This window comes from Balaenoptera ricei, chromosome 7 (genome assembly GCF_028023285.1).
Source record: "Balaenoptera ricei isolate mBalRic1 chromosome 7, mBalRic1.hap2, whole genome shotgun sequence".
NCBI classification, from domain to species: domain Eukaryota; kingdom Metazoa; phylum Chordata; class Mammalia; order Artiodactyla; family Balaenopteridae; genus Balaenoptera; species Balaenoptera ricei.
In genome coordinates, this window is record NC_082645.1 from 19820718 (window position 1) to 19834719 (window position 14002).

A 14002-nucleotide genomic window follows, 5' to 3' on the forward strand; every position below is an offset into this window, starting at 1 on the left:
CTGGGGAACATACTGGTTTCCTCCCCAGGTGTGCCTGCAGTGAGTAGAAGCTGGGCATATTTAGGGATTCGGAAACAACTCCGAGGCCACGAGTATCCAGATTTCCAAAGGGGGAAACGCTGGTTTTCTGAGCAGGGCCACCTAAACTAGTTAACACCCAACCTAAGTACTTGCAGAATTGGAACGGCCAAGGGAGACCATCGCGACACACTGGGCCCTTGGCTAAACAAGTTTTATTGCACAGGCTTCTACGTGTGGCAAGATCCTTAACCGAGTGAAGGCCTGAGGAAAACCGAGTTGGCACTGCATATTCCAAGGGCCTGCCAGTGTAACGTGAGGAATTGTGCTCTTTGCTCAGGTTGGATCTCACCTCGACTTCCTGCTTGAGGTAGAGGGCGGGGAGGTATGAGTTCCCAGAAGGAAGGCGGAGGAGAAGGTTTCTCTCGGTGTAAGTCACTATTCCTAACTGAGTCCAAGTGGCCCAGCACATGAGACCGTGTAGGACTGTGTTCCAGTGCTCTTTGCAAGCTATGGCAACCTAGGTTTCGAAGGAAGAGAACAGTGTGTCGCGTTGGACTCTGCAGGCCAAGAAGTGTTCTGAAGGGCCTACACGGCTGTCTGTTGCTCAGCAGGCAGAGAGGAGACTTGGCGTACTCAGTGTAGTTGCACGGGACACAGTGCGGACGCGAGAGCCCATTGCGTCCTGAAAGGCATCCTCGAGTTGCATGTATGCAGCACAACGACGAACACTTCATGGAAACTGCTGTATGCCCAACATGCCCTTTGGCAAAAGGGGAACTTACGGGGAGCCTAGTGGGCACCTTGCGGTTTCCCCGAAAAAACGAGGGTGGCAGGATTAGCTCCCCACAAGGATTGCAAGCACCCAGTTCCTCTGTGGAAATTAGTGTTTGCCTCCCAAGGCGTTGCTGCACTGAATAGACGCTGGGCCTTTTCAGGGTTTTGAACACAGCTCTGTTGCCGCAAGGATGCAGCTTTCCAAACGGGAAGAGACTGCTTTTCTACGCAGGGCCTCCTATGCTAGTTAACAGGCAACCTAAGTACCGGCCGTCTTTGAGGTGCGAAGGCAGACACACGCGACACACAGGGCCCTTTGCTGAATCAATTTTAATGAGCAGGTGTCTAAGTGTCGCAAGTTCCCTAACCAATAGAAGGCCTGAGGAAGGCCTTTTTGGCACTGCCTCTTCCAGAGGCCTACCAGTGTAATGTGGTGAATTGTGGTCTTTGACCAGGTTGGATGTCACATCCAATTCCTGCATGATGTAGAGGGCCGGCAGCTATGAGTTCCCAGAAGGAACGCTGGGCAGAGGGTGTCTCTCATGGCACGTCACTCTTCTGCACTGAGTCAAAGTTGCCCAGCCCATTAGACCGGCTGGGAATATATTCCCGAGGTATTTGTAAGCTGTGTCAACCTGGTTCTCCAAGGAAGGGAGCAGTGTGTCGCCCTGGATTCTGCATGCCAAGAAGTGTTCCGAAGGGCCTACAAGGCTGTCTGTTGATCAGCATGCAGAGAGGACTCTTGGGGTACTCAGTGTATTTACACGGGCAACGGTGCGGATGCCAGAGCCCTAGGAGACCTGAAAGGTCTACTCGTGTTCCATTGAAGCTGAACCACGACCAAGACCTCATGGAAACTGCTGCACGCAGAGCTTGCCAGGGGGAAAAATTGGTCCTTACGATGAGACTAGTGGTCGTCTTGTGGTTTCCCAGAACGAACGAGGGCTGTGGGATTAGCTCCCCCTAAGAATTGAAAGCACCTGATTTCTCTGGGCAAAATACTCGTTTCCCTCGCAAGCGTGCCTGCAGTGAATAGGAGCTGGGCAATTCCACACTTTTGCACACAGGTTCTAGGCCGCAAGAATCCAGCTTTCGAAAGGGGATAAGACTGCTTTTGTTCGCGGATGCTAGCGGTCACCTTGCGATTTCCCAGAACGAACGTGGGCCACAGATTCGCTCCCCTCTGAATGCGCAAGCACCCTGTTTGTCTGGGGAACATACTGGTTTCCTCCCCAGGTGTGCCTGCAGTGAGTAGAAGCTGGGCATATTTAGGGATTCGGAAACAACTCCGAGGCCACGAGTATCCAGATTTCCAAAGGGGGAAACGCTGGTTTTCTAAGCAGGGCCACCTAACCTAGTTAACACCCAACCTAAGTACTTGCAGAATTGGAACGGCAAAGGGAGACCATCGCGACACACTGGGCCCTTGGCTAAACAAGTTTTATTGCACAGACTTCTACGTGTGGCAAGATCCTTAACCGAGTGAAGGCCTGAGGAAAACCGAGTTGGCACTGCATATTCCAAGGGCCTGCCAGTGTAACGTGAGGAACTGTGCTCTTTGCTCAGGTTGGATCTCACCTCGACTTCCTGCTTGAGGTAGAGGGCGGGGAGGTATGAGTTCCCAGAAGGAACGTGGAGGAGAAGGTTTCTCTCCGTGTAAGTCACTATTCCTAACTGAGTCCAAGTGGCCCAGCACATGAGACCGTGTAGGACTGTGTTCCAGTGCTCTTTGCAAGCTATGGCAACCTAGGTTTCGAAGGAAGAGAACATTGTGTCGCGTTGGACTCTGCATGCCAAGAAATGTTCCGAAGGGCCTACACGGCTGTCTGTTGCTCAGCAGGCAGACAGGAGACTTGGCGTACTCAGTGTAGTTGCACGGGACACCACGAGTGCGGACGCGAGAGCCCATTGCGTCCTGAAAGGCATCCTCGAGTTGCATGTATGCAGCACAACGACGAACACTTCATGGAAACTGCTGTATGCCCAACATGCCCGTTAGCAAAAGGGGAACTTACGGGCGGCCTAGTGGTCACCTTGCGGTTTCCCTGAAAGAACGAGGGTGGCAGGATTAGCTCCCCACAAGGATTGCAAGCACCCAGTTCCTCTGTGGAAATTAGTGTTTTCCTCCCAAGGCGTTGCTGCACTGAATAGACGCTGGGCCTTTTCAGGGTTTTGAACACAGCTCTGTTGCCGCAAGGATGCAGCTTTCCAAACGGGAAGAGACTGCTTTTCTACGCAGGGCCTCCTATGCTAGTTAACAGGCAACATAAGTACCTGCAGTCTTTGAGGTGCGAAGGCAGACACACGCGACACACAGGGCCCTTTGCTGAATCAATTTTAATGAGCAGGTGTCTAAGTGTCGCAAGTTCCCTAACCAATAGAAGGCCTGAGGAAGGCCTTTTTGGCACTGCCTCTTCCAGAGGCCTACCAGTGTAATGTGGTGAATTGTGGTCTTTGACCAGGTTGGATGTCACATCCAATTCCTGCATGATGTAGAGGGCCGGCAGCTATGAGTTCCCAGAAGGAACGCTGGGCAGAGGGTGTCTCTCATGGCACGTCACTCTTCTGCACTGAGTCAAAGTTGCCCAGCCCATTAGACCGGCTGGGAATATATTCCCGAGGTATTTGTAAGCTGTGTCAACCTGGTTCTCCAAGGAAGGGAGCAGTGTGTCGCCCTGGATTCTGCATGCCAAGAAGTGTTCCGAAGGGCCTACAAGGCTGTCTGTTGATCAGCATGCAGAGAGGACACTTGGGGTACTCAGTGTATTTACACGGGCAACGGTGCGGATGCCAGAGCCCTAGGAGACCTGAAAGGTCTACTCGTGTTCCATTGAAGCTGAACCACGACCAAGACCTCATGGAAACTGCTGCACGCAGAGCTTGCCAGGGGGAAAAATTGGTCCTTACGATGAGACTAGTGGTCGTCTTGTGGTTTCCCAGAACGAACGAGGGCTGTGGGATTAGCTCCCCCTAAGAATTGAAAGCACCTGATTTCTCTGGGCAAAATACTCGTTTCCCTCGCAAGCGTGCCTGCAGTGAATAGGAGCTGGGCAATTCCACACTTTTGCACACAGGTTCTAGGCCGCAAGAATCCAGCTTTCGAAAGGGGATAAGACTGCTTTTGTTCGCGGATGCTAGCGGTCACCTTGCGATTTCCCAGAACGAACGTGGGCCACAGATTCGCTCCCCTCTGAATGCGCAAGCACCCTGTTTGTCTGGGGAACATACTGGTTTCCTCCCCAGGTGTGCGTGCAGTGAGTAGAAGCTGGGCATATTTAGGGATTCGGAAACAACTCCGAGGCCACGAGTATCCAGATTTCCAAAGGGGGAAACGCTGGTTTTCTAAGCAGGGCCACCTAACCTAGTTAACACCCAACCTAAGTACTTGCAGAATTGGAACGGCAAAGGGAGACCATCGCGACACACTGGGCCCTTGGCTAAACAAGTTTTATTGCACAGGCTTCTACGTGTGGCAAGATCCTTAACCGAGTGAAGGCCTGAGGAAAACCGAGTTGGCACTGCATATTCCAAGGGCCTGCCAGTGTAACGTGAGGAATTGTGCTCTTTGCTCAGGTTGGATCTCACCTCGACTTCCTGCTTGAGGTAGAGGGCGGGGAGGTATGAGTTCCCAGAAGGAAGGCGGAGGAGAAGGTTTCTCTCGGTGTAAGTCACTATTCCTAACTGAGTCCAAGTGGCCCAGCACATGAGACCGTGTAGGACTGTGTTCCAGTGCTCTTTGCAAGCTATGGCAACCTAGGTTTCGAAGGAAGAGAACAGTGTGTCGCGTTGGACTCTGCAGGCCAAGAAGTGTTCCGAAGGGCCTACACGGCTGTCTGTTGCTCAGCAGGCAGAGAGGAGACTTGGCGTACTCAGTGTAGTTGCACGGGACACAGTGCGGACGCGAGAGCCCATTGCGTCCTGAAAGGCATCCTCGAGTTGCATGTATGCAGCACAATGACGAACACTTCATGGAAACTGCTGTATGCCCAACATGCCCGTTGGCAAAAGGGGAACTTACGGGGAGCCTAGTGGTCACCTTGCGGTTTCCCCGAAAGAACGAGGGTGGCAGGATTAGCTCCCCACAAGGATTGCAAGCACCCAGTTCCTCTGTGGAAATTAGTGTTTTCCTCCCAAGGCGTTGCTGCACTGAATAGACGCTGGGCCTTTTCAGGGTTTTGAACACAGCTCTGTTGCCGCAAGGATGCAGCTTTCCAAACGGGAAGAGACTGCTTTTCTACGCAGGGCCTCCTATGCTAGTTAACAGGCAACATAAGTACCTGCAGTCTTTGAGGTGCGAAGGCAGACACACGCGACACACAGGGCCCTTTGCTGAATCAATTTTAATGAGCAGGTGTCTAAGTGTCGCAAGTTCCCTAACCAATAGAAGGCCTGAGGAAGGCCTTTTTGGCACTGCCTCTTCCAGAGGCCTACCAGTGTAATGTGGTGAATTGTGGTCTTTGACCAGGTTGGATGTCACATCCAATTCCTGCATGATGTAGAGGGCCGGCAGCTATGAGTTCCCAGAAGGAACGCTGGGCAGAGGGTGTCTCTCATGGCACGTCACTCTTCTGCACTGAGTCAAAGTTGCCCAGCCCATTAGACCGGCTGGGAATATATTCCCGAGGTATTTGTAAGCTGTGTCAACCTGGTTCTCCAAGGAAGGGAGCAGTGTGTCGCCCTGGATTCTGCATGCCAAGAAGTGTTCCGAAGGGCCTACAAGGCTGTCTGTTGATCAGCATGCAGAGAGGACACTTGGGGTACTCAGTGTATTTACACGGGCAACGGTGCGGATGCCAGAGCCCTAGGAGACCTGAAAGGTCTACTCGTGTTCCATTGAAGCTGAACCACGACCAAGACCTCATGGAAACTGCTGCACGCAGAGCTTGCCAGGGGGAAAAATTGGTCCTTACGATGAGACTAGTGGTCGTCTTGTGGTTTCCCAGAACGAACGAGGGCTGTGGGATTAGCTCCCCCTAAGAATTGAAAGCACCTGATTTCTCTGGGCAAAATACTCGTTTCCCTCGCAAGCGTGCCTGCAGTGAATAGGAGCTGGGCAATTCCACACTTTTGCACACAGGTTCTAGGCCGCAAGAATCCAGCTTTCGAAAGGGGATAAGACTGCTTTTGTTCGCGGATGCTAGCGGCCACCTTGCGATTTCCCAGAACGAACGTGGGCCACAGATTCGCTCCCCTCTGAATGCGCCAGCACCCTGTTTGTCTGGGGAACATACTGGTTTCCTCCCCAGGTGTGCCTGCAGTGAGTAGAAGCTGGGCATATTTAGGGATTCGGAAACAACTCCGAGGCCACGAGTATCCAGATTTCCAAAGGGGGAAACGCTGGTTTTCTAAGCAGGGCCACCTAACCTAGTTAACACCCAACCTAAGTACTTGCAGAATTGGAACGGCCAAGGGAGACCATCGCGACACACTGGGCCCTTGGCTAAACAAGTTTTATTGCACAGGCTTCTACGTGTGGCAAGATCCTTAACCGAGTGAAGGCCTGAGGAAAACCGAGTTGGCACTGCATATTCCAAGGGCCTGCCAGTGTAACGTGAGGAACTGTGCTCTTTGCTCAGGTTGGATCTCACCTCGACTTCCTGCTTGAGGTAGAGGGCGGGGAGGTATGAGTTCCCAGAAGGAACGTGGAGGAGAAGGTTTCTCTCCGTGTAAGTCACTATTCCTAACTGAGTCCAAGTGGCCCAGCACATGAGACCGTGTAGGACTGTGTTCCAGTGCTCTTTGCAAGCTATGGCAACCTAGGTTTCGAAGGAAGAGAACATTGTGTCGCGTTGGACTCTGCATGCCAAGAAATGTTCCGAAGGGCCTACACGGCTGTCTGTTGCTCAGCAGGCAGACAGGAGACTTGGCGTACTCAGTGTAGTTGCACGGGACACCACGAGTGCGGACGCGAGAGCCCATTGCGTCCTGAAAGGCATCCTCGAGTTGCATGTATGCAGCACAACGACGAACACTTCATGGAAACTGCTGTATGCCCAACATGCCCGTTAGCAAAAGGGGAACTTACGGGCGGCCTAGTGGTCACCTTGCGGTTTCCCTGAAAGAACGAGGGTGGCAGGATTAGCTCCCCACAAGGATTGCAAGCACCCAGTTCCTCTGTGGAAATTAGTGTTTTCCTCCCAAGGCGTTGCTGCACTGAATAGACGCTGGGCCTTTTCAGGGTTTTGAACACAGCTCTGTTGCCGCAAGGATGCAGCTTTCCAAACGGGAAGAGACTGCTTTTCTACGCAGGGCCTCCTATGCTAGTTAACAGGCAACATAAGTACCTGCAGTCTTTGAGGTGCGAAGGCAGACACACGCGACACACAGGGCCCTTTGCTGAATCAATTTTAATGAGCAGGTGTCTAAGTGTCGCAAGTTCCCTAACCAATAGAAGGCCTGAGGAAGGCCTTTTTGGCACTGCCTCTTCCAGAGGCCTACCAGTGTAATGTGGTGAATTGTGGTCTTTGACCAGGTTGGATGTCACATCCAATTCCTGCATGATGTAGAGGGCCGGCAGCTATGAGTTCCCAGAAGGAACGCTGGGCAGAGGGTGTCTCTCATGGCACGTCACTCTTCTGCACTGAGTCAAAGTTGCCCAGCCCATTAGACCGGCTGGGAATATATTCCCGAGGTATATGTAAGCTGTGTCAACCTGGTTCTCCAAGGAAGGGAGCAGTGTGTCGCCCTGGATTCTGCATGCCAAGAAGTGTTCCGAAGGGCCTACAAGGCTGTCTGTTGATCAGCATGCAGAGAGGACACTTGGGGTACTCAGTGTATTTACACGGGCAACGGTGCGGATGCCAGAGCCCTAGGAGACCTGAAAGGTCTACTCGTGTTCCATTGAAGCTGAACCACGACCAAGACCTCATGGAAACTGCTGCACGCAGAGCTTGCCAGGGGGAAAAATTGGTCCTTACGATGAGACTAGTGGTCGTCTTGTGGTTTCCCAGAACGAACGAGGGCTGTGGGATTAGCTCCCCCTAAGAATTGAAAGCACCTGATTTCTCTGGGCAAAATACTCGTTTCCCTCGCAAGCGTGCCTGCAGTGAATAGGAGCTGGGCAATTCCACACTTTTGCACACAGGTTCTAGGCCGCAAGAATCCAGCTTTCGAAAGGGGATAAGACTGCTTTTGTTCGCGGATGCTAGCGGTCACCTTGCGATTTCCCAGAACGAACGTGGGCCACAGATTCGCTCCCCTCTGAATGCGCAAGCACCCTGTTTGTCTGGGGAACATACTGGTTTCCTCCCCAGGTGTGCGTGCAGTGAGTAGAAGCTGGGCATATTTAGGGATTCGGAAACAACTCCGAGGCCACGAGTATCCAGATTTCCAAAGGGGGAAACGCTGGTTTTCTAAGCAGGGCCACCTAACCTAGTTAACACCCAACCTAAGTACTTGCAGAATTGGAACGGCAAAGGGAGACCATCGCGACACACTGGGCCCTTGGCTAAACAAGTTTTATTGCACAGGCTTCTACGTGTGGCAAGATCCTTAACCGAGTGAAGGCCTGAGGAAAACCGAGTTGGCACTGCATATTCCAAGGGCCTGCCAGTGTAACGTGAGGAATTGTGCTCTTTGCTCAGGTTGGATCTCACCTCGACTTCCTGCTTGAGGTAGAGGGCGGGGAGGTATGAGTTCCCAGAAGGAAGGCGGAGGAGAAGGTTTCTCTCGGTGTAAGTCACTATTCCTAACTGAGTCCAAGTGGCCCAGCACATGAGACCGTGTAGGACTGTGTTCCAGTGCTCTTTGCAAGCTATGGCAACCTAGGTTTCGAAGGAAGAGAACAGTGTGTCGCGTTGGACTCTGCAGGCCAAGAAGTGTTCCGAAGGGCCTACACGGCTGTCTGTTGCTCAGCAGGCAGAGAGGAGACTTGGCGTACTCAGTGTAGTTGCACGGGACACAGTGCGGACGCGAGAGCCCATTGCGTCCTGAAAGGCATCCTCGAGTTGCATGTATGCAGCACAATGACGAACACTTCATGGAAACTGCTGTATGCCCAACATGCCCGTTGGCAAAAGGGGAACTTACGGGGAGCCTAGTGGTCACCTTGCGGTTTCCCCGAAAGAACGAGGGTGGCAGGATTAGCTCCCCACAAGGATTGCAAGCACCCAGTTCCTCTGTGGAAATTAGTGTTTTCCTCCCAAGGCGTTGCTGCACTGAATAGACGCTGGGCCTTTTCAGGGTTTTGAACACAGCTCTGTTGCCGCAAGGATGCAGCTTTCCAAACGGGAAGAGACTGCTTTTCTACGCAGGGCCTCCTATGCTAGTTAACAGGCAACATAAGTACCTGCAGTCTTTGAGGTGCGAAGGCAGACACACGCGACACACAGGGCCCTTTGCTGAATCAATTTTAATGAGCAGGTGTCTAAGTGTCGCAAGTTCCCTAACCAATAGAAGGCCTGAGGAAGGCCTTTTTGGCACTGCCTCTTCCAGAGGCCTACCAGTGTAATGTGGTGAATTGTGGTCTTTGACCAGGTTGGATGTCACATCCAATTCCTGCATGATGTAGAGGGCCGGCAGCTATGAGTTCCCAGAAGGAACGCTGGGCAGAGGGTGTCTCTCATGGCACGTCACTCTTCTGCACTGAGTCAAAGTTGCCCAGCCCATTAGACCGGCTGGGAATATATTCCCGAGGTATTTGTAAGCTGTGTCAACCTGGTTCTCCAAGGAAGGGAGCAGTGTGTCGCCCTGGATTCTGCATGCCAAGAAGTGTTCCGAAGGGCCTACAAGGCTGTCTGTTGATCAGCATGCAGAGAGGACACTTGGGGTACTCAGTGTATTTACACGGGCAACGGTGCGGATGCCAGAGCCCTAGGAGACCTGAAAGGTCTACTCGTGTTCCATTGAAGCTGAACCACGACCAAGACCTCATGGAAACTGCTGCACGCAGAGCTTGCCAGGGGGAAAAATTGGTCCTTACGATGAGACTAGTGGTCGTCTTGTGGTTTCCCAGAACGAACGAGGGCTGTGGGATTAGCTCCCCCTAAGAATTGAAAGCACCTGATTTCTCTGGGCAAAATACTCGTTTCCCTCGCAAGCGTGCCTGCAGTGAATAGGAGCTGGGCAATTCCACACTTTTGCACACAGGTTCTAGGCCGCAAGAATCCAGCTTTCGAAAGGGGATAAGACTGCTTTTGTTCGCGGATGCTAGCGGTCACCTTGCGATTTCCCAGAACGAACGTGGGCCACAGATTCGCTCCCCTCTGAATGCGCCAGCACCCTGTTTGTCTGGGGAACATACTGGTTTCCTCCCCAGGTGTGCCTGCAGTGAGTAGAAGCTGGGCATATTTAGGGATTCGGAAACAACTCCGAGGCCACGAGTATCCAGATTTCCAAAGGGGGAAACGCTGGTTTTCTAAGCAGGGCCACCTAACCTAGTTAACACCCAACCTAAGTACTTGCAGAATTGGAACGGCCAAGGGAGACCATCGCGACACACTGGGCCCTTGGCTAAACAAGTTTTATTGCACAGGCTTCTACGTGTGGCAAGATCCTTAACCGAGGGAAGGCCTGAGGAAAACCGAGTTGGCACTGCATATTCCAAGGGCCTGCCAGTGTAAAGTGAGGAATTGTGCTCTTTGCTCAGGTTGGATCTCACCTCGACTTCCTGCTTGAGGTAGAGGGCGGGGAGGTATGAGTTCCCAGAAGGAAGGCGGAGGAGAAGGTTTCTCTCGGTGTAAGTCACTATTCCTAACTGAGTCCAAGTGGCCCAGCACATGAGACCGTGTAGGACTGTGTTCCAGTGCTCTTTGCAAGCTATGGCAACCTAGGTTTCGAAGGAAGAGAACAGTGTGTCGCGTTTGACTCTGAGGGCCAAGAAGTGTTCCGAAGGGCCTACACGGCTGTCTGTTGCTCAGCAGGCAGAGAGGAGACTTGGCGTACTCAGTGTAGTTGCACGGGACACAGTGCGGACGCGAGAGCCCATTGCGTCCTGAAAGGCATCCTCGAGTTGCATGTATGCAGCACAACGACGAACACTTCATGGAAACTGCTGTATGCCCAACATGCCCGTTGGCAAAAGGGGAACTTACGGGGAGCCTAGTGGTCACCTTGCGGTTTCCCCGAAAGAACGAGGGTGGCAGGATTAGCTCCCCACAAGGATTGCAAGCACCCAGTTCCTCTGTGGAAATTAGTGTTTTCCTCCCAAGGCGTTGCTGCACTGAATAGACGCTGGGCCTTTTCAGGGTTTTGAACACAGCTCTGTTGCCGCAAGGATGCAGCTTTCCAAACGGGAAGAGACTGCTTTTCTACGCAGGGCCTCCTATGCTAGTTAACAGGCAACATAAGTACCTGCAGTCTTTGAGGTGCGAAGGCAGACACACGCGACACACAGGGCCCTTTGCTGAATCAATTTTAATGAGCAGGTGTCTAAGTGTCGCAAGTTCCCTAACCAATAGAAGGCCTGAGGAAGGCCTTTTTGGCACTGCCTCTTCCAGAGGCCTACCAGTGTAATGTGGTGAATTGTGGTCTTTGACCAGGTTGGATGTCACATCCAATTCCTGCATGATGTAGAGGGCCGGCAGCTATGAGTTCCCAGAAGGAACGCTGGGCAGAGGGTGTCTCTCATGGCACGTCACTCTTCTGCACTGAGTCAAAGTTGCCCAGCCCATTAGACCGGCTGGGAATATATTCCCGAGGTATTTGTAAGCTGTGTCAACCTGGTTCTCCAAGGAAGGGAGCAGTGTGTCGCCCTGGATTCTGCATGCCAAGAAGTGTTCCGAAGGGCCTACAAGGCTGTCTGTTGATCAGCATGCAGAGAGGACACTTGGGGTACTCAGTGTATTTACACGGGCAACGGTGCGGATGCCAGAGCCCTAGGAGACCTGAAAGGTCTACTCGTGTTCCATTGAAGCTGAACCACGACCAAGACCTCATGGAAACTGCTGCACGCAGAGCTTGCCAGGGGGAAAAATTGGTCCTTACGATGAGACTAGTGGTCGTCTTGTGGTTTCCCAGAACGAACGAGGGCTGTGGGATTAGCTCCCCCTAAGAATTGAAAGCACCTGATTTCTCTGGGCAAAATACTCGTTTCCCTCGCAAGCGTGCCTGCAGTGAATAGGAGCTGGGCAATTCTACACTTTTGCACACAGGTTCTAGGCCGCAAGAATCCAGCTTTCGAAAGGGGATAAGACTGCTTTTGTTCGCGGATGCTAGCGGCCACCTTGCGATTTCCCAGAACGAACGTGGGCCACAGATTCGCTCCCCTCTGAATGCGCAAGCACCCTGTTTGTCTGGGGAACATACTGGTTTCCTCCCCAGGTGTGCCTGCAGTGAGTAGAAGCTGGGCATATTTAGGGATTCAGAAACAACTCCGAGGCCACGAGTATCCAGATTTCCAAAGGGGGAAACGCTGGTTTTCTAAGCAGGGCCACCTAACCTAGTTAACACCCAACCTAAGTACTTGCAGAATTGGAACGGCCAAGGGAGACCATCGCGACACACTGGGCCCTTGGCTAAACAAGTTTTATTGCACAGGCTTCTACGTGTGGCAAGATCCTTAACCGAGTGAAGGCCTGAGGAAAACCGAGTTGGCACTGCATATTCCAAGGGCCTGCCAGTGTAACGTGAGGAATTGTGCTCTTTGCTCAGGTTGGATCTCACCTCGACTTCCTGCTTGAGGTAGAGGGCGGGGAGGTATGAGTTCCCAGAAGGAAGGCGGAGGAGAAGGTTTCTCTCGGTGTAAGTCACTATTCCTAACTGAGTCCAAGTGGCCCAGCACATGAGACCGTGTAGGACTGTGTTCCAGTGCTCTTTGCAAGCTATGGCAACCTAGGTTTCGAAGGAAGAGAACAGTGTGTCGCGTTGGACTCTGAGGGCCAAGAAGTGTTCCGAAGGGCCTACACGGCTGTCTGTTGCTCAGCAGGCAGAGAGGAGACTTGGCGTACTCAGTGTAGTTGCACGGGACACAGTGCGGACGCGAGAGCCCATTGCGTCCTGAAAGGCATCCTCGAGTTGCATGTATGCAGCACAACGACGAACACTTCATGGAAACTGCTGTATGCCCAACATGCCCGTTGGCAAAAGGGGAACTTACGGGGAGCCTAGTGGTCACCTTGCGGTTTCCCCGAAAGAACGAGGGTGGCAGGATTAGCTCCCCACAAGGATTGCAAGCACCCAGTTCCTCTGTGGAAATTAGTGTTTTCCTCCCAAGGCGTTGCTGCACTGAATAGACGCTGGGCCTTTTCAGGGTTTTGAACACAGCTCTGTTGCCGCAAGGATGCAGCTTTCCAAACGGGAAGAGACTGCTTTTCTACGCAGGGCCTCCTATGCTAGTTAACAGGCAACCTAAGTACCGGCCGTCTTTGAGGTGCGAAGGCAGACACACGCGACACACAGGGCCCTTTGCTGAATCAATTTTAATGAGCAGGTGTCTAAGTGTCGCAAGTTCCCTAACCAATAGAAGGCCTGAGGAAGGCCTTTTTGGCACTGCCTCTTCCAGAGGCCTACCAGTGTAATGTGGTGAATTGTGGTCTTTGACCAGGTTGGATGTCACATCCAATTCCTGCATGATGTAGAGGGCCGGCAGCTATGAGTTCCCAGAAGGAACGCTGGGCAGAGGGTGTCTCTCATGGCACGTCACTCTTCTGCACTGAGTCAAAGTTGCCCAGCCCATTAGACCGGCTGGGAATATATTCCCGAGGTATTTGTAAGCTGTGTCAACCTGGTTCTCCAAGGAAGGGAGCAGTGTGTCGCCCTGGATTCTGCATGCCAAGAAGTGTTCCGAAGGGCCTACAAGGCTGTCTGTTGATCAGCATGCAGAGAGGACACTTGGGGTACTCAGTGTATTTACACGGGCAACGGTGCGGATGCCAGAGCCCTAGGAGACCTGAAAGGTCTACTCGTGTTCCATTGAAGCTGAACCACGACCAAGACCTCATGGAAACTGCTGCACGCAGAGCTTGCCAGGGGGAAAAATTGGTCCTTACGATGAGACTAGTGGTCGTCTTGTGGTTTCCCAGAACGAACGAGGGCTGTGGGATTAGCTCCCCCTAAGAATTGAAAGCACCTGATTTCTCTGGGCAAAATACTCGTTTCCCTCGCAAGTGTGCCTGCAGTGAATAGGAGCTGGGCAATTCCACACTTTTGCACACAGGTTCTAGGCCGCAAGAATCCAGCTTTCGAAAGGGGATAAGACTGCTTTTGTTCGCGGATGCTAGCGGCCACCTTGCGATTTCCCAGAACGAACGTGGGCCACAGATTCGCTCCC